At 38.0% G+C, this 21,468-nt stretch overlaps 1 protein-coding gene across 1 annotated transcript in view; it reads left to right on the plus strand.

The window, feature by feature from the left end:
- The window catches only part of LOC150089917 (uncharacterized), an 84,989-nt gene that overhangs the window by 20,972 nt on the left and 42,549 nt on the right, over positions 1–21,468 (plus strand). The window lies entirely within an intron of this gene.

A 21,468-nucleotide genomic window follows, 5' to 3' on the forward strand; every position in this document is an offset into this window, starting at 1 on the left:
CTCCACTAATCTTTTTTCTTTGAAATATTTCTTCACAAAAGCATAGCTTCGAGTCCGATTCTACTCTTTTAACAACATCCACGGGTATAAAAAAGATTCGAGGTGATACTAAAAATTGATTTTCGGCATTGATATGCTTCTCTCCTTTCTTCAAGAGATTACAAAACATGTAAATAATCTTCGTTTGGTATTTATTTATATAATTCCGGTCTTTTTTTACTTTTTTTATCAAGACATAACTCCCATACGTTATATACCTTACCGAAATACATGGGATAACGCTTCTGATTGCAGGAAAATGTGTGTGACTACGTAATATGCAAATATTACTTGGATGTCATGTGGGAAAATTGTCGGTGCATGCTATTTCTGAGGCAGAATTGACGTCCCTTGAAACTGCTGGTTACCTTATTTCGCCATCAGATTTTAGAGATGAATTTGGAACTCAAAAAGCCACACTCAAATTTATAAGTATTTGTCTGACACATAGAAGTCTGCATGTCGTGACTTTTTTCGAAAGAGCTTCAGCCTAAAGACCTTTGAACAAAAACAAATGCACACCATCTGTTGACATGGCGAAAGGCACACTGAACCTGGACTGTGAATCATGGAAAGTTTAAAGAAAGAGGTGTCGTGGACTGGGGATCTTTCTCGTGGTATATACCAGATTCATTGTTTGCATTACATGTATCTATGAATTCTGAGTTCTACGTTAATGTTTTTGGCAATGCTGCATATTCTACACCGAGAAAATTTCATGGGAGCAACGCTTCCACTTTCCAGAAAGGAAACTGCCCATGCCACAAAGCAAGATTGTGAACGCGTTGTATGAAGAGAATAACATTGTAATATTTCAGTGGGAAAGCCCTAGTTTAACCCATCCGAACATCTGTGAGATGAATTTGAGTGAGGAATTAGGCCAAGGCCAAGACAGCCCTATTCATAAATGAATCACACGAGTGCTTTAAATAGGAATTTTATTAAAATGAGGAAGAATGCGTTTATATATTACTGATAAAGCCCAAAATCCAGTAAATCCTAGGATTTACCAGTTACTCTATTTTAAATTACATAGTCTAATAATAATAAACAAAATCCCTAATATTCCCTAATTCCTAAGGAAAATCTGTTTTAACAATTTATTTAACAACATTCTACATTAGCGAAGGCCTCGTTCTGAATTCCTTCTCGACGGTAGGGACTTTCATTGGGTTTTTGGAGACATCTGGCCTCGAGGGATATTTGCATGGTCTTTATCTCCCGCCCTATGATTCAAATTTTCTTCTACCAAATAGGCAAGCCACCACCACCACCTCTGCGGTGTACATTTCATAATACTGAAGTTTGTCTACTCTAAGTGGAAATTTGGAATGATGAAGATAAGTATTTATCTTCTTCCTCTAAGATAATAAAATGATACTATGCATAAGAAATTTTCAGTCAGTAGACCTTTTGATAAAAGCAAACAAGAAAGCCATCTTAATTTAACGATAAAGTTATCCGCTCTCCACGATTAAATCCTTCAGAATGGAGAGCGGATACTTTCTGCTTCCTCCTCTGAAGGTCGTTTAAAGTGTCACGTAAAGAGATGATTAAATTGTTCAACTGAAACAGTTTAACAGGTCATTTTAAGAGGAGCACCAGAAGGGTTTCTCGGAAGTAAATCTCTATTAAAGAATGTTTAACTCTTAAATATTCCCTTAATAGTTCTTCGTAACTTTTTGTTTCGTGGACTACGTGGTGCATGAACGTAAACAGATCCCATGCAGAGTTCAATAATATCTTTAACCTCAGCTAATTTATCCTAATTAATCAGACCTTATCGCTAAAGTCTTTCTGAGTATTGTGCAGCCATAGGTGAAATTTATAGTTCAGGTTCTAAGCTGAAACGCTGAATTAGTCAAGGAGTCAAAGGTTTCCACTCATTCTGTGTCCAAATTTTTATGTATTGACATACCCCAAGCCGCTTGGTCTTTAGTTCTGTGAAGTCCCACTAAGCATTCTTTTACTTCTCATATTCACCTGTCCTTTGTAGAGTTCCAAAGTAACTATTACAGATATCGTATGCCTGCGAACGTGGTTTATCAGGAGCTTATGCAATGGTAGATATTAGAGAAATATTCCTTCTGCTTTGTCAGGGCAAAGTGAAAATACAGATTAGTTATAAAGCCTTTTCCGCTTTTAAATTAATAAATTGAAGAATCGTATCTAAGAAGGATTTTTGCGTTTTAATTATCAGTTGGTGTGCGATTTTTTTAACAATAAAAATATTTTGAAATTTGACTATCAGAGAGCTAAACGATTTGTTCACTCCAATAAACAAGTCCTCGTGGGACGTACAATGGATATAAACACTGTCCTTCCCACTATGGAAGGAAAAGGACCTGAGTTCGAACCCTGTTAGAGACGCGCGAGGAAGTTTTATCGTTTTTTTTTTCACACGGTGGCCTAGTTAGTCGGTCTCAGGTGAGGATTGCATGATCTTGTCTTCCAGAAGCTCAATTTTTCATCTAGCAAACAGGCAAATCGAATACACGCAGTTTACAGACATAACACACTGGCGCCTCACAACCTTAGTTGCATTTGCTTAACACGTACGTACACACAGCACGATGGGAAATTGCTAAATAAATTCTGTTTTAAATTTATTTAAATATATTATAAGAAAACTCGCAGAATGCTGGAATAAATGCATTCTTGAGGAGGGGAGTGCTGAGAAGTGATTATAATTCTGTTTTGCAATATTAATTAACTTCTCAGCACTCGCCCTCCTTAAAAATGCATTTGTACTTGTCCGTAGGGGATCTTGTGCCTAATAACTGTCCAGATCAAAACTAAACCCTTATTAATATTAATTATTATGCGATTGTGTGGGCACTGTAAATATATTTTTTTGTCGTTTAAGGGTTTCTCTACTGAAAATTTTATATTTGTGAGACCGACTTTTTACTGACAGTTATTAGGCCCAAGATCCCCTACGGACAAGTCTATATAATCCCCTATGTTCCCGTAAAAAATAGCTAGCCGGACAGCGAAAACTCTACCTTCCTTGATTGGTATGAGATTTTGCCTCTTTGTTGATGCTGCGTTTCACTAGTGAGGCTATAATAATTTCACCGCATCGCTTTAGCTTCCGAAGCTAAGATGAGAGTTTACAAAAATGCTTTTGAAAGTTGAAAGAAAAGCCAATATCATCCTTCAGGCATAATTGTTTAGCGCAAACTTTCCAAGGCGTCTCTTGGGTCTTTATATTCATTATGAAAGTATTCTTTTTTGGTCTTCAAACTCTTATTTTTTGGTCGCACATGATAAAGAAACAAAGCCTTATAACGACTGAAAACTAGTCATTAATTGCAGATTTAAACTGGTGAAATTTAACACTAAAATCTGTGTTTACTTTTTATCTAAAATATACTGCCTGGTCTCTTTATTATGCATGTGATCTAACAGTGTGCTGGTTTGCGGTTGTCCTGAATTACTGCTCCGAAGTGATTTAGTAAGGAATCAATAAAGTGTTGAACAGTGACACGGAGAATATTGTACCATTCATGTAACTTGTCCTCAATTCTTTGAGTGACTGGACAGAGGACCGTGTGCTCATGAAGACACCTTTCTAATTCCCATATGCTTGTATGAATTAAGCTATTTCCTGACTTCATCACACATCTCTCTTTGATTAACATATTTCGTCCAGATGTTGCGAATTGGCCAGCAACAGTGTATTTTTCTGTCATTGATTTATCATTGACTAATAACTAATCATTTTCTTTTACAAAATGTAAATATAGACACATCAAAACACTTGACATTTAATACGAAGGGATGGAGTAATAAGTTGTGGTAGTTTAAATTCCACAGTTTTAGTCTATAGAAAAATATAAAAGAGTTTATACAGCCTTCATATTTGGGGCCAACGAAGAAGTTGCAGTAGACAGCACGATTCAAATGTTCTTTATATTTATGAACTCAAAACTACAGGGGGGGAAATCTATAATAGATGATAGTGTGGTTCACTGTGATAACTGAAAAGAAAATACTGAAAATTGTGCGTCCAGGAAAGTGCTGCTAAGCAAATTTAAAAATCAAATTCAACCTGCTTGTTAGGAAGACTGATTCTAAATGTGTTCTTACATCCTCCAGTCAGAAAAAAGTGCATTTTCCTTAGCCATTAACACGAACAAGCAAACCTCATCACTGTATGGTGTCGGTGCGCATCTATCTTAAAGCCTAATTGGTTCTTTCCATCAAATTGTAGTTTATTCCATCAAAAAGTATCCGCACAACACCTGAGCGAAGGAATAATATTTTATCTATCGTTATATCTTTTACAATAGCAAGTTAAGAGCCATATGATCGATGCAGGCTCGTTTCAGAAAGCCATAATGTTTATCTGCCCCTGGCACTTACATGGTGCTTCTTCCCTAGTGTTATGGCTTCCCTAGTGTTATTGCGACACTTACCAGCTCCTTCTTCACACCAAATTACTCTTTTAGAAAATATCAGTAGTCAGTTTTCTGAATAACCGGCTAGAATTTTAGTGTTGTTTTTGCCAATTTTCAAAATTGCTCAGAAGCCTTTGTTTTATCTCACAACGAAGTAGTTACAGGAGTAAATTTCGACAAGTCTGCGGAACATTAAAGGCTATACCTTTCAAGGAAAGAAATCTGCTCTATGCTGAAGAAGTCCTGAAATGGATAAAAACAATATTCAAGTAGCAGCCAACAGTATTGATTCTCATCTGCGCGCGTAATCATAAAAACCATGAGAATAAAGCAACTGGTAATCAAAGACACCATACGGATGATCATAAACTCGCTCAGATTAAACAACACTGCCGATTCTGGGTGGAACACTATCTTTGTGATAAAAGTATTCATGCCACTGGTGTACATACTCAGGAGTTGAATAAGACATCCAAATCTCCCAAAGAAATGAAGATTCTACAGAATGAGACTCATGTTCAATAGCCTGTATAAAAATTATGGAAAATTTGCAACGAGCGACCAGTCTCGACCAATCTGGTGGAACACTATGATCGGAATTCAGGAAGCCTACCAGTTAAAGACGCAATGTCATTGACGCGACATCAGCTTAAGCTGGATAAAGCCACTAAGATATTAAAGCAACATTTTAACATCAGTACAACGATAGTAGACTTTCTACAATACGGTCTCAGTGAAAGACACTCAATTAGTTTTCCCTTCACCATCCAGAGTAATTAATGCTATAGCAGTTGCCACACAATAAACCCCGTTAGAGTCCCACAAAAGGTGTTACTGTCTGATAACATATTCACAGCAACACTTGAACCGTTTTTACAGGCTGTAGAGAGCATTATTTCAAAGGCGATTGATTAAAGTTATTTTAAATACCAAATCTGAGGATGGCATTCAGACATCTGTACAAGATGAAAGCAGACTAGTCCCATGCTTGGTTAAATTTCTCGTGAATCTGAATATTCATGATGAGGTAATACTGAAATTTGCCGCACACATAGACTTGGGATCAACGCCTTTGCTGTACAGCGTTATTCCTACATAGCCAGAAAATTTAACCCAGTCATGTGGATTTTTAAGCAGAAAACCACCCCAGTGCATAACAGAAAAATGTTCCTGAACCGTGTCATCCACTGGGTATCTTATCTTGACACAATGCTGAGTAATTTGGCCTCATACCCCACGACCAATAGTCGGAAAATTCTTAGCGCTGGAATAATGGATACGGAGATGATAAAATCAAACTTGGATTTCATTTTACAATCTCAAAAACAACAATTAGGCGTAATCTTAACATCAAAACTCTGGATCTTCACATCAAAGAAGCTAATATTGCCCTTCTGGCTAAATTAACAACTGATTCTCCTGATATCGACCAGGTCATCACCTCAACATCAACAATGTTGAGGTGATGATGCCACTTCTCACACGTCCAGAGGTTCAGTTCAAGTGGTGGAATCTGTTTCCACAGATCAAATAATTTCGATGGGACGTTTAAGATATATTTAAGATGCACAAGGACAGCAGAAGGTATATATAAGATATATAAGGAGAGAAGATTATTCCAAAAATGTCTTTTACTGATAAAAGAAAGCAGCGTTTTCAACTCACCATTATCACTGAGAAATTTTCTTTAGGGTTTCAATCACTTGTTGACGCGATGGTCTAAAGTCATGCTGGATGTTTTCATCACAAACATCATCCTACCTACAAAGGGAATAACACCTGAGATAAAGAAGAACATAATAAAAAGTAGCATTTAACGTATTTAATATCATGAATGACGTTAAAATTAGAGTTAATAAATGTAAATATTAAAAGAACAGGGAAAAAAGAAAAACGTAAAAAAGATAAATATTAAATGAGCGGTGCTTTTAAGAAATACGAAAGTGCACTTTGATGTAGGCAGCTAAAGAATTATTAAACGACATTATTAAATTAGGCTAGATGTTATTTTAGCAGAAATTGAGATTCGCCCATCTTGTTTGCGTTGTGCTATTCGCTCCTCGGTACATTTTGCTAATTAATTCACTAAGTCATCTGTTAATTAAGCATACATTTAGAGTTATTTAGAAAATCGGCAGAAAACGTAGTATTGACCAAATTATATCGTGTAATCCTGTAATGTAATGATGGGAGAGGAGAAATCTAACACATTAAAACTATGATGCCATTACATCCATTCTATGGATAAATCAAATGTGCAGGCCACCGGATAACTACTCGTGCATGACTAGAACACCACATCGACTCGGTTCAGTTGTAATAGAAACAACCCACTCCCTTTCGTCCGGCTTCGTTTTCTAACAATGTTTACTCCGGTTGCCATAGCGCTCTCTCTCTCTCTCTCTCTCTCTAGAAGAGAAGATCAAGGAAGATCTTCGCCGAGAGAGAGAGATTGAACCCTTGTTTTTTCCTCCCCTGTCGCAAAAAACAAGCCGCAAGCTTCTATTTCAAAGATCATTTATATTCTGGAGAGGAAATATCGGCTCGCAGAAATAGACCCATTTTGATGATCGATTTGGGGTTTTCCACAAAACGTCTCGAATTTTACATTTCTCAGCGGCCCTAAAAGTAATGCGGAATATTTAGGCATTATTTTAACATTGCGCATTTTCCTTTGTACCATTCAATAGTTGGAATATGACATGTTTCCACTGAAATTTGAATTATATCTCCTTAGCATCTTAAATTGACATGCTGGAGTGGGAGTTGTAGCTCAGATAGTAACGAGTTTGGTTAGATTTGCAGTTAGCGAACGGCTAGAAGAATTATTGGAGTTTAGGATTCTCCCTAAAGTAGACAAAGACTATCTTAAAAATATTTACTTTACAGACAGAATATACAACGGGTATTATTCAGCCTAAGTTGCCTTTGCACTAAGTTAATGTTTTCTTACTTTTGGTTCAGTTATTCCTGGAAGAGTCACAGATGTGGTTCTTCTGGGATTTTTTAATCAATTTGTGAATTCCCTTTGAAATCTTCTTTGAGGCAACTAAATAAACATCTCCTCTGTGCTTTGTCTGCGTTGTATCCAATAGACGTCGATACAAAGAGAGAATAGAAGCTTCTATTCTCTTTCCAAATCTGCCCACTCGGTTTTCAATTGTTTTGCCACGTAGTCAGCCATTAAGGCCAGTAATGTTTACTTTTAATTTCGGATTAATCTTCTTTGCTATTAAGCAATGCCTTACAACAATGATAGACGTGTTTACAAAGGCAAAAGATAAAAAACGAAAACAAAAATAATTGATCTTATTTATCGATCCTGCGGGTAGGGCATAGTTTAAATTTATCACTGCTCCATCTAAGCTACGCGTGATTAGGAAAAGGTCGGGAAGATTACTTGGTTATATAACAGAGCCTTAAATCTCTGCAAGATTTTGTAAAACAGATTGGTTTCCATTTAAATTACTTTCGTGAGTAGTACAGTTGGTAGGTAGGATCGCCGTCTTCCCCACACCGGGTGGAAAAGACTTGAGTTCGAGTCCAGTCAATGATGGGAGGAATTTTTATGGACCTTTTTTCACAATGTGGTTCAGTTAGTCGATCTCAGGCGAGGATAATATTGTTTTTCCTCCCGGAAACTTGGGCTTTTCATCCAGAAAATTTACCTCAGGACACGCACAATTTACAGACAGTATACACGAAGAAATATGGCTTTATTCGGTGATGCTCCTTAAACCCTACTACAACAAAGACATGTGAATTAAGCAGAAGGCAATTTAGTTCTAAATATTTCTTTTCTTATCTATGTTTCATTATTGCTACCATGCCACGCAGTACTTCTTTAACTTAATGGATTTTATTTTTGGATTGCGTGTATTCACTTAATTTATTTGATGAAGTAGGTAAGATGGAAGGTTGTTCAATGATAATGTCAGTACGATTACAGTATTTCAAAGTTAAGTACATCCCTCCGAAGGAAAAACAAATATTATGGTCACAAAATAACTTAATGAAAAATATGTTAGTGTTCAGCATAATCTACCGTAGAATAATTGTGAAGCCTTATTTCACATGACTACAAATGTACCTCTAAATCATTAGCTCCGATTCTAGTAATGCAATTAAGAACAGCGATGGGAAGCCTAGTTCGGAACATATTCATTATCTCTGTTTGGATTACCTTCTTTATCAGCGACATCTTTTGGATTATGTGTATAACCCTAATAATGTAGCCTTCTGAATTAGTCCAGAACTAGTAATCAGCAAGATTGAAACCTGGACTGCGAGGTAGCCTCTTTAAATCTCCTTCATGTTCCGTCCATCAAATTTTCTCTTAGCTGCGCAACAACTCTCTGATGAATAAATGAGGTCCCCACATTTTATACCCCTCTGTCTCATTCCCAGAATGGCAACATCTTCCCACATATCTATATTCTATTTACGGATGGTAACGAAATGTCCATTAACAAGCTCTTCGAAAAAATACGGTACAATTATGAAAGTGGATAGGAAAGTGCACCATAATGTCACCTTCTCATCGTGTAATGGTTTATTAGTTATTGTATGCAAGTTCTCTTCGGCACACAGCACAGTTATGACGTATTAACAGCACTATGAATATAAAAGTGGGATTCATCAGACCATAAAACGTCAGTGGTCTTATTTCAGTTTGGTCTTATTTCAGTTAGTGGTCTTATTTCAGTTTGGTAATATGTAGGTGTGAGAAATACAGATGGATTTCTCGGTCAGAAGGGGGAAAAAAACTCTTCTAGTATTTTGAACTTATAAGAGTGCATTTTCAGGACCTTGGTCATTGTTCTAAATACAGAAGTCATGGACACTTGTAAAAATCAGAACACATCTTACGCTGGATTCTTCTAAGGGACAGATGAGCACCATTTACAGTTCTGATAATTTCGGCAAAGGATCGAGGGACAGTCTTTTCTTTGTTTATTAGTAATGCATCCAGTCTGTTCAAACTTCGACATCAATGACTCTTCTGTAGATTTTGAGGACAGCAGTATGTTATTACTTTCGATAATAGCAATAGACTAGAGAAATGTGTTGTTCCAAAGAGACTATCGCTTTGTTAATTACAAATTCCCTTCCTTTACCTCTCTTTCCTTATATGCTAGTTATACAAAATGATGTTTATCTTTGAAGAAGTGTTTTTAGTAATACAGATGCAAGTTTATTTGCATAAACTTGCATCTGCATACTCCGAATTATGTATATAAATGGGTTCCAAGTGTACTGGAAGGCAATTATACGCAGGCGCATAATCGATATCGTTTAATTACATCCTAAGCGAAATAGCGTGACCCAATATTGTACTTTGCTAACCACTTACGTGGAATTTGTCACCATCATCTGTAACAATACGTGTTCAAGAGAATCATATTATTTTACCTTCGTTTATAATAAATCCACAAATAACGTTTGTTCTTGTCTCAGAGACAACAATATCTAGAAATTCATTTTACTTTTTACTGTCAGTTGATCGAAAAATCCATACCATTTCCTTTTTTCTTCGATCCATATGGAAAAATCGGATAAAATTGACAATTTCGTTGCACAAGTGCTTGAGTAAAATTGTTCAAACGTCCACTGTTGCGTTAGAAATTCCAGTCATGCATTGGTTTCTCTTTGGCTGGGGTTCTTCTTTTTTATTCTTTTAAATCAAGATTTGGTATTTCACGCATGTTTGGATAAATTGCTTTCCAGTAAGACGTCCTTACTTTAAAAGCTGTTTCAAATAAGTGGTTTATTGTTTAGTATGAAGGGCTATTTAAATCGTAACGCGGTGAATTTTATGGGGAAAGAAAAAAATGCGAGTAATGTTCGATAAAAATGATTCAAAATATGAACGCATGTTTAGTGGATAATAAGAACAGATGAACTATGAAATGTGATGTGGTTAATGCTCCATATTTATCAAGGAAGCACGCAAAAGAATGAAATAAAATAGTAAAAAAGCTTTTTCCTCGAAGCAATTTGTCATATTCCTGTTAGAGGAGGATAAACATCTCTGAGGGTATTAAGAAAACACAGCTGTTGTTTATTGGCATTCATGGAGATGCTCCAGACTTACTAACAACCGCCCTATTCCCCATCGCTACCATTCTAATGGATTTTGTTACTTTGGGAAATTCCCTACTGTCTGGAAAATCTCGTATCTTCCACGTTCCCCAGCTCTATCCCCTCCACATACTACCTCCTCATGACCATCCACTGACATCAGTAATTATCTACTTTCCACTGACACACTTCGCGTGGCCAGTGCTGTTAAACACACCACGATGTTTACACTGGACTCAGATACTTCGACTACAAGATGAGGGTTCCTTAATTGAGTTGATTAAATGCGCACCGAGCCGCCGGACGCAATGACACCGCTATGAGAAGTGCCGCTGGCTGCGTAGAAACCCTTTTGAATAAGCTAATGTCGTTATAGAGACGAGAAAGATCTGTCCCGTAACTAAGCAACCTCAAGTAGTTAGGGAGTAAATAACCTACTTTAAGAGTGGTTTAGCTGTTCAAAGTGTAATGTTTTTCGGATATGATCAAAGTGGGTCAGCCACTGCAGCATAAATGCCAGACACACACTTGAGTTGATTCTGAGGCTGACAAAGACGGAATAAAAATAAGAAGATAAACAAAACTAGAGAAGAAGGGGTAAGCAAAAAGGAGAGAGAGAGAGAGATTGAGAACGCCTGAAAATAGTATAATAAAATTATTAAGAATCTTATCGTTTAAAATCGTCAGCTGCGAATAACATCTAACATACACAAATACTCTTTTATTTTGCTTCACAAGTGTCCGCAATTGAATCATTCATCGAATTGAATTCAGTTTTCTAATTATATTCCATAATCATTTTGAAACACTTCGCGATCTACCGGTGAATCGCAACCATAACGCGAGGAGATTGGCTTAGATGATCGGAGAAAGTCTACAGGGACTCAACTGTATATTTCTTATAATTCAATATTTTCCTTTATACGTTATGCTGTTACTATGGTTACCAAAGTGCACGTTCCTACAGGACAGGCGGATGTTTTTTTAAATCGTAAAAGACGTAATTGGGTTCGTTTGGAGCGAGTTTTGCTGTCCTTCATTTCATTCAAGTTTTAACTGCACTGCACTGATAACACACACCGTTCAGTGCTTTTCAGGAAACCCAATTTAGTTGGTCATCGTGGTGTAAAGCGCCCACTGGTAGCCATTGTTGGCCTTCGTTGCCTAGAAACGAAAACATTCTTCGGTGGCCGTATGCACTTATGCTCCAAACCCTATTTTAATGCATCGTGTTGCACCACAGTTCGACGTATTTGCAAAGTAGGTCAAGTTTCGATTTCGAAGGTCAAGTTTCGATTTACATAACAAATCTTCCACGATCACTGTTTAAACAGTGCTGATACAAAATGCACAATGCGTGTGAAAAGTAACAAGACAAATTCTAGGGGGAAAAAAAACAGATATTGAGAAAAATTATTTATTACGCAAATTATTCAGAATATTTCCTATGGATGGATTATTTTAGGGTTTCTCTTGAAAATGACAGAACCATTGCTTCGGGGTATTCCGCCGAACAGACTGGAGAGAAAACATGTCAGCAAACACATCAACTGAGGTAATGTGTTTGCTAACGTGCTCTTCTGAATGAGTAGAACGTCCCCAAAGAAGACAAAGTTCGTGTTGGTTTCTATCAAATTTAATAGACTAAAGCTCCCGTGATTGGTTCAGTTCACAGGTGACGAAAAGCACCTCAGTGTTCTGAATCCTCCTATTTGGATTCAGAACATTGAGGTGCTATATGGATTCAATGTTCTGAATTCAATATTGGATGTTAATAGTGTATATTTGGATACAAGAGGTATTTTATTTTAAAAAAAAATATTTTTCACTAAGGATTTAAAATGTTCGCTTTAAATTTTATGGATGGTTAATAAGACTGGTGTCTACTTGTATGATTTTCTCAGTGCGCCTTTCTTTTAAGCAGATATTGTGTAAACAAATTTGCGATAGCATTGACTGTCATCAAATATGCGAGAGTTAACAGATTGAACGCACTATCTTTGATCTGGTTCCTCTATTGTAGGGTCGCCATCTTGGCGTCATTGGCCACCTGAAGAAGCAATACCTAATTGAAGTTTGACAACAGTTCTTTAAGAGGATATTAGCAACCCAGAGCTATGAGTTATCGTTCTATCTTCGCGTGTATCATTGATTATAATCACCATTCTCCTCACTGGTGGAAAAGGGCGAGGGTTCGAATCCGGTCAATGACACGAAGAACTTTTATGGGATTTTTACACTTCGTGGCTGAGTTCGTCGGTCTTATGCGAGAATGGCAAGATTCTTCCTCTGAAATTCGATAATTATTTCGTTCGAAATTGAAATCGGTTTTATCGTCCAGCGAAACAGGAAACTTACCAACTGACCAGAGAACAAGCACAATTTACAGACAATACACACAGGTAGATGAGGTATCAGACCATTATATTTCCATACAGCGCACACACCGTCATTGGTCTTGGTCCCTTATAACATGCTTTCTATACAAATTCAAGCGCTGTCTTTCTCCTGTGGTGTGGAATGAGGGGAGCATACCTTGAGTAGAGACCACCCTTGTGCCACCTTTTTCTTAGGGCAGAAGCAGAAAGACATTCCTGTAACGGCCATGAGAGCCAAACACGGTGTTGTCAACCTGCATCTTCGTGCCATCGCTTGGATTCATCTGCCTTTATTCAGGTTATTGTCTTAGGTCTACTTTCACCGGTCTTCTGATACCAGTCCCTGACGCTGGGAACCATCTAAAAGTCTGTGGACGAATTCACATTCTCGGGTGGTCCTAATATGACAGTTTTTGAACAGGCCACTAGTGCTGCTCTAGTTGATCCTATAACCCCATATGTGGTTCCGTAACCACAGTATAGGGTTCTCCAGAATTAGAGGTTCAAAAAAACTAGTCTCGTCTCTCTTAGTCTTTTCTGTACAGCGACGGATACATCTACTTATAATTACACATCATAATTAAATTATTAATACTGTATATTTTATGATAAAATTTACTTATCCAGTTTAGGACGATAAATAGATAAAATAGAAAGCATTTTATTTCCTTTTTTTGAAAAGTAAATGACAAGTAATTAATAAATTTCCATTAAATGATTGTAAACTAATTTAGCAAGGTAACGAAGTTATCAGTGGCAACTCTATCTCTCAGGCTCTACTCCCGATACTGATTAAGTCATCCATTATGGGGAAAAACCATTAAAGTAGCTTTTGTTCTAACAGGAAGCAATTGTCGACTTCAGCTAGGGACGGGAACTGGGACCACGAGATAACTCTACACACAGGCCATTTTAAGCACGGCATAAGAGAATAGTGATATTTTACTCCAAGCTACTCACGAGAGCCCAGAAATAAATAGACAACGTTGGATACACCATTCGTCACTTTTGAAATTCATCTTACAACTTGGCAATCATCAGTGTTACCAATTATGTTATCAGAGGAGGGTTCCCACTTTGGACAAATTTGAATGTGACCACTTTATTTCCTTGTGAACTGTTTGATAATTAAAATTGGTAAAACTGCGACGAAACTTTAGAAGTATCATGTGCTTAGGAGTTTTGTTTCTTTCGTTTCTCATTCTGTGCTGTGCATTTTCAGCACTTGAAATAAAATGCGTTTCCATGATTACAAATCCCGTTATCCAGAAATTATTTGAATGATACTCTTTGATATGTACTGATCACTTTATTCAAATTGTATAATTGTTTAACGGGTCGTGTATGACACTTTCGAATGAATGCCAAATATGAATATACTGCTTCCTCCACAGATGTGGGAGAATCAATACAGAGCAGTAGATTCAGACAGCATCATCGTGTGCCCGCTGTATGAGTTGGCGAAATGTCATCTTAGAGGACGCTGTTAACTGTCGGATATATTTAAGTATATTCGAGTTGCAGAACACGTTCAACCTACATTGTTGACGTTGTACCTGGATGGTAATGGAATGTTCCAAGACAATAATGCCACCACCCATAGAAAAAAGATTGTGTTCAGTTGATTTGAACATCATTTCGTGCACAACTTTCTTTTCTTCTTCCCTTGAGACCATGTGTTCGAATTCCATCGAGGACCTGTGGGATCATTGGAAAGGCAAGTTAGAGAGCGACAACGGTTGCCGACTAAAATGGGAAAACTGAAAAGCATACTCTTAAGGGAATTACCTAACATCTCCGGGGACTGCTGGTACGGTGCATCCTGTGTAGAATCAACGGTCTTCGGCATTTTTTATTCTTATGGAAACAGTCATAATTTGTTTATAGATGGCTTTCATTATTTTATGTGATCATAGCTAATCCTCTTTGCAGGATTAGCAACGGGAATAAATTCATAGGATGAAGCTTATTAAGTGAAGCAAAATTAACTTGCCTCTCCAAAGAGAAAAACAATCATCATTACTCTTCAATACATTCAAAATTGAATTTAATTTCGTTTATGATGCTCGCTTTCTTAAGCGATTATTTGTGGTGTTTTCTGTACTATCTGTGTTCCAACTAATATAGTCTATCTCTAGGTTGGGAACGTATCCAAAGTTTCTTTGCGTTAAATAAACAGTTAACTTTATGTAACTTTATTTTACGTTAAATAAACAGATAATAATAATTTGTTTTAATGCTTATTAATCTGTTATATGGAGTAATTCAAAGTAACTTAACAACCTTCTGCAATACTGGCCTCCAAAACATGAACAACAGTCACAAAACGCAGTACACCACAAGAACCGGAGGAATATTCGGCTGTAGCTTTTTCAGTGCATGATCTTTAATGAATACTTTACAGTGGTAACCTGAAAATGACAGTTAATATGTACAATAACTGTTAGTGATAAAATAACAATCAATAGATGTATATGCACAGATAATGGTCAATAGTGAAGTCATGGATGGATTATCAGTTGCTGGGCAATCGTAACACGTTTGCATGGTCTCCTGACTGCAATACGGGATTCACAGCGATACTACGTGCTGTTTGATCGTGCTGTCAAGAAGCCCAGATGTAACTTGATGCCAATGGCCCACTAGAGAACGTCCAGCTCCTGGAGAAATTATGGAGGAAGTGTGGCAATACGTCTTCTAGAGCAGTGCTTTCCCTATATGAAGGTCGGATGATTGTGTTAGCAATGCCATACAGATTATGACCCATCCGCGGTTATCGATTAACCTGTCTGTCACTGTTTTGTTGACTTTATCACCCTGAAGATAAAATTTTCCACTATTGCTTCTCCATAAGGCCCAACGCAGCGGGTTGCGATGTCATTTTTATACCCATGGACAGCCATTTGGTCCCTGAAAGCAGACACAGGTCGATGCGTCAGTACAAAGAGAAAGATGGCCGTTCAGACTATTATATTTCCATACAACACTCACCGTCATTGGCCCTGGTCCTTTGTAACATGCTTTCTATACAAATTCAAGCGCTGTCTTTCTCCTGTGGTCTGGAATTAGGGGAGCATACCTTGAGTAGAGCCCACCCTTGTGCCACCTTTTTCTTATGACAGAAGCAGAAAGATATACCTGTAACGGGCATGAGGGCCAAACATGATGTTGTCAACCTGCATCTTCGTGCCGTCGCTTGAATGCATCAACCTTCATTCAAGTTATTGCCCGGAGGAGATATACCTCCGCCGGTCTTCTGCTACCAGTCCCTGACCCTGGGAACCTTCTCTAAAGTCTGTGCACGACTTCGCATTTAACATACATCTGCTTGACCAGCCTTGAACCTTCCAGTGGTTTTTCAGCATAAACATTCAGGTTGGTGGTTTCATTTGGACATTCACAACACATCTGAAACCCTGATGGGATTGATTGGTAAGCCGAACGATAAATAAGATCGCTTTTTTTGCCGCCTCCTTTATAAATTGCGATTGCTGGATCTACTACGTCACCGTTGAGTCAAGTTACAATAATTCGAATGAGGTTTGTGAAATCAGCGCCATTCAAGACACACACGCACACAGGTGCTTTGCAACCCTAATCATCCCCAAATATCCAATTGTCGTTGTAATACGTTATCTTTCGATTACTAACCAGTAGTCTTTTGTTTACAACGAAGGCAACATGTAATTTTCGCAGACACAATACATGTTCATATTTAAACATCCACGATGACCTAATGTTTATCTTTCGTACAATTTAAAAGGAGCGGTATACATCTTCGCACATTGTCAATTTAAGTTATAAAAGTCAATATAGAATCAGAAATTTCAACGATAACTGTTCAGAGACTATGTTAGGTGCTACCAATATATGGTGAGAAGAGTTTGCACTTACATTTGGGTAGGAGAAATCTTTTCTAATTATAAATATAATATTCTATTATAATTATATTTATAATAATAATCGTAATAACTGTTGGAAAATATACTATGGTTTGCATATCTTTTGAATCTCTTTGTGTAAGCTATGAAAAGTTAGTCAAGCAAGTGACGCAGACGTTTGCAAGAAGTCTGAAAAAATCTCCTTACCATGCTAATCGTGCACCAGACTTTCCACAAACAAGTATGCAGAGTGCTAAGAAAGTGTTTACGTCTTAACCTTTACAAATTTCAGACGTCACGAGGCATCACTACAGAACATAAGCAGAAATGTTCTTTGGAGAAATATTGACTCAGATGATAGGAGGCTTATTTTTATTGATGTTGCTGTTGGTTTTAGCTCATGAACATCTTAGATCGTATTGCGCCAGTGTTTTATATTTGTATAAACACGGGCTGATTTGAATGCGATGCAGTCTGCAAAACCTGGAATAATTGACGAGGATGGTACAATATGATAACATTCTTTGGTTTCTGCAGAAGACTGTATGTTCTCAGATACACCAGAGAGTTAATGGTATCCTCGAAGATTACACGTCGCCAAAGTCTTAGGCAGTGGCACACAATGCGCCTTGAATCTACTGCTTTGTATTGCTTCTTCTACACCCGTTGCTAATCTCATTCGTCGAATACATTACGTTTTTACACCGGTCCAACACCACTATCGCCTCTCACAACACCGTTAAAAACAGACATCTATTCCGATAGGAAAAGAGAGCCTTAAAGAGTACCACACAAACCTATTGCAATTAATAATAGCTCCTGATGTGTTGTGCTAGTTGATACCGGTACCTCCTGATGTCATCCGTTTTTTTTTCTCTTCGAAGTGGAGTGCTATAGGTCATCTATACGATTTTTCGAGACGAAACAGAAAATAGCGCTCCTTAGAGAGGCGCAGAAAACCTCCCTCCTGTAACTTACTATCAGCATGTGCTTGAAACCTGCCAGATTTCTTTTAACGATGTGTATGCAGCGTCTTCAGAGACAACGGATTTCATCTGGAAGCGCAGCATAAGGTCAGTTTCACTTAACGATCAAAACTAACTCAATCATAAAGTGAAGGAATGTAGGTCAACGCGTGCGAGCGAGTAATCAAGACAGTCACATTTCGGACTTGAATGGTTCACAGGAGGGAAAACGCTTAGCTCTCCATTTAGCTTTCTCGTTATCTGCTGGATCAAGCAATGGAAGAGGAGAGAGATGCGAATATTGCGCGAAATAAATTTTAATCGATTGGAAACGCTTAGAATTATTCCTTTGGGTGCTGGTGATGAAAATCGATGAGGCTGTCCGGAAAGGCAATCATGAATTCGCATAAAACTTTAGTGATCGCACACAGCAAGAATATTCGATGTGAGCCAGATATCTTCGAAGGATATTTTTGTGTTCTAAAAACAAGTGCAGGTGGCGCAGTGAATACGTTATCCCATCGGATAATGATGCTAGTAACTTGGAGCTATTAGAATTAATGTCTCCTCTACTAATCTAAAGATAAAGATTCGCATATAGTATTAATGTGGATTGACGCATAATACGTTAGCAACTGTGTCTTAATGAGCAATTTATATTACACGTTAACAGCAAGCCACAGATCCCAAGGGAAATCGAGCAGCGGGTCTATGAACTCAGGGACAAGCTGGATAGAATAAATTTAATTACTTAACGCAGTGGCGAGAGAATATTTCTTCTTCTCTTTTTATCCTGGTCAAATGCACTCGGAACAAAGATGTTAAATGACTTTTTAAAAACATCAGTAGAAGCAGCAAGGCAAAAGATGAGTGCTGTATTATTCGCGTGGTCTCTTGATCTCCAAATTATAGGTTATTTCTGACATCTACAAATAAAAGCGAACTCTGCACAAATAGTTCAACATAGCAAATTGAAAACGGCTTCGATAAATTATTTGGATGAGCTGAGAAATGGCAGTCGAGGTTTAATACAGGAAAATGCAAGACATCCTGGTTGACATTTCAAATCCACTTTGGACATTCCATTATGTCCTTAAATGAGAGATTCTCTTCATGGGCGATGTCTATCGAGAAATTAGCTATTACTGCTCTTTATACACCACTTTATGTTTAACTAAATGAGCATCACAGTACAAATGCTATACTAGATCCCTGTTCACACGCATAACTCCCTTTTGGGTGTTAAGTGGGTATCATCGTCGTCCTCATCACAGGGGATAGAAAAGAAAAAGAACTCCGTGTTTCTAATATTTATGCAGTATATAAAAATTCATAAAGTTGACAATCATCTGCTTTCTTTGACTCATGTACATTTGCCCCATACGTAGGGAATTTGCAAATTTGGAAATGTTTTATATTAGGCGCAGCTTAAAAATGTTTAGATTCTATCTTCAATAAGTGAGTAAACAGAGCCATAAGAGAGGGAGTTGGGAGGGAGTCCCCTTATGTGGACTGTTCGAATCCCGTCAAATGAGGTAACGAATATTTATGGGCTATTTTTACACGGTGGCTGAGTTAATCGGTCTCAGGCAAGGGTTACATCGATTTTCTCTCCCAGAAACTTTGGTTTTGTCCAGCAAACAAGCAAATCGACCAAAGAATTAATGAAATTTATAAATACAATATACTGACCCCTAATCTCCTTAGTTGGAGGATGATGAGTCTCCTTGGCGAACCTAACATGCTATAGCCTAAGTAAGCTGTTTGGCCTATTGGTTATTGGGATTTGGTGGTTGCGGAGCGTTGCTCCTGGATCTGGGATGATATCTCGGCTGGTAGAGGTTTCTTCCCTGTAGGGGGTTAGGGCCGATTATTATACGATTATGATGGTCTGCTGTCTTGAATGACCAATAAGACCCTGCGAAAACTTGTAGTAGCTCTAGATATCTCATACAGAAGTCAAACTTGGTGACTATGTTTTGTTGAGAGAAATAGATTACTGCAATAAAGATTTCTATAGTAGTGACCAACCTCCTCGTGGTGGGGGTGTGAGTGTCCGTCCCCACAGAGAGACTAATGGTTGCCCACAAGGAAAATTTCTAAAGTAATAATAAATTTTATGTTTGAGTAGACCCGGGGGTCTGTCTGTTTGTTTATTTTGTTAATTAACCAACGATTCACTGGTTTTGTTACAAGCAACAGACGAGTTCAAGATGCATATGGGCGAAATAGCCTAGGGGCATCTATATTGTCGACTTACTCAAATGTAAATGTAAAATGACCGCTACCCATCGTCAACTGCATTTGCAATGGTGTTACGCATGGGTCACCTGGGATACAGAATTTCATAAAGAGGTCTTCAGCGATGAATCATGTTTCTGCTTGTAGCCGAATGATTGCGGCATACATATGTGGCAACGACGTTGTGAAAGCAATCATCTTACATTCATTATTAAACGCATTACTGCATGTGGACATGAGTTATTGTAAAGGGCAGCTTCTAGAACGTCAGTTCAACTCCGCCTCGTGCCTCTGTGAAGAACAGTACCACTGTAAAACGGCCAGATATGTGATTAGTGTGGTTTTATGTGAATTGTGTTGTGGTGTATTGGTGTGTTTCTCTCCGCTAGGCTACCCAAAAGCATCAGTCACCTGGAGAGATGATTCTGGATACTCGTCCACACAACGGGAAGGTGGGCCAGTCTCAATAGAACACATACTGTCTCATCTAATATTGCCAACAGGTGAGATAGGTTCCTTTGGGGGACCCACTTCAGAGGAGAAAACGGAATACTGTACGTCCTGCTGGTGTTATGGTGTGAGCAACGATCCGTTTGATAGTCAGTCGTCGTTAATGTTCTTCAACGGCAATCGCAGTTCCCGCCGCTGTGTCGCCAAGATTCTGGAACTTGGATCACATCGCTCACCCCTATCTTACTGGGGTGCTTGACGACGTTTTTCAGCAGGACAACACCGGAACAAATACTACAGGAGTTTCCTCTGTGCGCTTTCGTGGTGTGAACACGTTTCTATAAAGGGGTGGCTCCTAAACGTCAGTTCAACTCCGTCAGGTATCTCCGTAGAAGGACAGTACCACTGCAAAAGGGCTAGAAAGGGCTACTAGATGAACACTAATCAAATTGTGACTAACAACGAAGACTTGAAGTAAATTAGTATCAGCAGAGACAACTTAAAAAGAGCAATCAATAGTCTCAAATAAAGCAACAATCGGGCCAGACAAATTCCCACTTTTTATGATTAAAATCTGTAGCTGTTTCATCATCGATATATTATTACATCTATTTCAGAGAATAATGGCGGAAGAGGATTTCCCGAAGCTGTGGAAAAGCTATTACGTAAAACCTATCCCCAAAATAAAAAACCCTAAATCTGTAAAAGACTTCAAACCAATCGCTGTTGGATGCTCTTTGCAAAAAATCTTCGAAAAAAAACAATCCTGGACATCATCATCCAACATTGCTTCAAACACAGACCTGAATACCTGCACTCAATACTTCTTCAGAGATCGACCATCACCAACCTCATGGGAACACTACTAAGGATCCAGCAAGCACTAAATAACAAGCAGCAACTAGATGTTGTTTTTCTAGATGTGGCATCCACTTTCAACAACATATCCATCCCAACTCTAATAGTTATTCTGAGGGACTACTTTCTCATTACGGAAAATGTCCTCCATTTTTTAACGAACACTGTTCTG

This window comes from Mastigoproctus giganteus, chromosome 2, assembly GCF_048544385.1.
Source record: "Mastigoproctus giganteus isolate SK-2022 chromosome 2, ASM4854438v1, whole genome shotgun sequence".
In the NCBI taxonomy this organism is placed as follows: Eukaryota; Metazoa; Arthropoda; class Arachnida; order Uropygi; family Thelyphonidae; genus Mastigoproctus; species Mastigoproctus giganteus.